Source organism: Manacus vitellinus, unplaced genomic scaffold (genome assembly GCF_001715985.3).
Source record: "Manacus vitellinus isolate BGI_N305 unplaced genomic scaffold, ASM171598v3 scaffold_20_pilon, whole genome shotgun sequence".
Classification (NCBI taxonomy): domain Eukaryota; kingdom Metazoa; phylum Chordata; class Aves; order Passeriformes; family Pipridae; genus Manacus; species Manacus vitellinus.
The window spans coordinates 14,519,643-14,522,027 of NW_021939471.1; the positions used below are offsets into that span (position 1 = coordinate 14,519,643).

Sequence of the window (2,385 nt, forward strand, 5' to 3'; positions counted from 1 at the left end):
TTGAAATCTGTCTGAATGTAGGTGCAATGGAAGGGAGAAAGTAGTTGTTCTCAGAATCCGAACGCGTGTGCTTTAAGTGATAAAAAACCCTCCAGAATTACTGATTTAATCAGTCTTGTGCCATTCATTGACATCTAAATCCTAAGAGTCCTGTTTGTAGAAAACTAATCTTTGAACCCAGTTTGTTTCTTGTATTAACTGTAGTAATGAGTGTGAAGGTGATTCACTGTTTCTACATACCTGAAGGTAATACAAGTGTGATGAAATAGGGTTAAAAAGTGTCGTGAGATTTGGTAAGCATTCATGCATTTTATCTGACTTGGGGCATTGAATCCATGGAAACATTGGCTTTTACACATCATTTTCTCATTCACAAAATTAAGTAATTACATCCTGGGAGAAATGCACTGGCATTGAATATACAGTATCCAGACTATGTCACTACAGGTAGCAGATTGAGTTTAACTAGCCATATGGATTGTAATTGTCTAAGTATGATTAATTCATAATGTTTGTTAATTTTATGCCTTATATTATGGTTTGTTACTATAATGTCAGTCTTTTCTCTCCTTTTTTGTTTCTTTTTAATCTAGGTTTTGATGAGAGCCCTCAAGGGATTTTAATCTTATTATGATACTCACTAATGATGTCCTTATATTCCTGGGTCTCATCAATAGCTTGTTCCCCTTGCTGGAAGTTTCACGGAAAAGGGTTCTGAAGTTAGAACAGATGGTGCATCAGTCCATTGCAGAATTCTGTTTTCAGACAGAGGAAAACTTTATATTGAAGGTGGAAATAATGGTTTTCTGCTTAGCTTATTGTAAATTCTAAATGGGGTGATTGAAGACTATAATGATCACTGTTGTTTGATGCCTGTGAGTTTCAACATCTGGCTAATGCCTTTACTAGCTGTAACAATCAGAAAAGGCACTGTAGGCTTTTCTGCTTCTTTCTCTTAAATAGATTATACCTTGTGTATATATATGTTTGTACATATACACACGAATACCTAAGTTTGATTTATGCATATGAAAGTGTGTGTATATACATATACTTTATATATGTAAATCATTGTCTGTATTAATATCTGATTTGCACAATACTGAATTGGAATATTGCATAATAACACTTAGATGCCAACACCAGGCTTTCTGGTTTTATTACCTGAATTTCATTTTTACTTTAACAATTGGAATTACTTTAAATCCCCTCTTTATCTACTCTTGCCCACAGATTCAAGCCATTAACCCAAAGTAAATTAGCAAATATGGCTTTGCATCTCATGTAGGGTCCAAGAAAAAGCAATAGTGAGACTGACAAAGATGGCCTCTGTAAAGGAAGCTGAAGACCACTTTCTTGGACCTCATTGCACCAACTTCTGTCATACTTGACTTTTCAGCAGGTAACTCACTAAATCACTAGTCTGTTCTGTCATTACATTATAATTGACTTGGTGGAATATTAACAGGAATCATGATTGAGAAATAATGTTTTCACAGAGAAGTTAAAAAGTCATTTCTCTCTTTATCTTTTTTCTCTGCTTGGTTTTACTTCAATCTAGATAATGAAAACAGTTTATGAAGTTTCAGTTTAGAAATGCAGATGGTATTGTCTTAACTTATTAATCAGCTTGACCCGTATTCTTGAAACAAATTGACGAAATGTCTAACAGCATTGTACTTTTGTTGTTTTGTTGGGTTTTTTTTTAACAGTCTAGCTACATTCAAAAAAACCCTATGGAAACACTGAACTTCAGGCACATGCTGTGAATGCTTTGATTTCAGTGGAACCTTAATCACAGGCTTAAAATGTTACGCTGAATTTGGATTGAAACGCCTAAAAAACACTCAAACAAAATCCTACAGTCTGGTCAGTATTTATCTTTGTCATGAGTTTTTACCCCTGAAGATGTGATGCTTTGTAGGTTTATGCCACACTGGTCTAGACAATGAACTATTCAGACCAGGCTTCTAAAGTACCTGTTGATAAAAAGAGTGGTCAAAGCATTAAGCTTCTGATTAAAGCTATTAAAGAATCTGGCACATTATTTATCCTTAGGACCTCTGTCATCTTCCTTGAAGAAAAGTTTGTGAAGCATATGCTGCTTATATAGGGAATTTGCAATTAGTTTTTAACTAATGACAAGTTTCAGTTCTGTAGTTGCATGACATTAAAACCTTCATTATTCTTTTTCTGTAGCTTTGTAATTTCAGAATTATCTTATAGTAGTACAAATGTGTACTTACACAGAGTTTTATTTGTAATACAAATCTGAAGAGAATGGCTGTGATGTGTAGAAAAGGAAAGACAATCATAGAAAGCATTTGAAATAACTATATGGGAAGTTAAAATTATTATTCTATATTTCTTCATTCTTTTCAAATT

The 2,385-nt window shown here is 33.6% G+C and overlaps 1 long non-coding RNA gene across 1 annotated transcript; it reads left to right on the plus strand.

Moving 5' to 3' along the window:
- Window positions 1-703: 703 nt before the first annotated feature.
- Window positions 704-1,945, plus strand: LOC108639496. The gene is made up of 3 exons (XR_001920551.1): window positions 704-789; window positions 1,289-1,402; window positions 1,713-1,945. It is a non-coding gene; the product is annotated as an uncharacterized LOC108639496 (long non-coding RNA).
- Window positions 1,946-2,385: the final 440 nt, after the last annotated feature.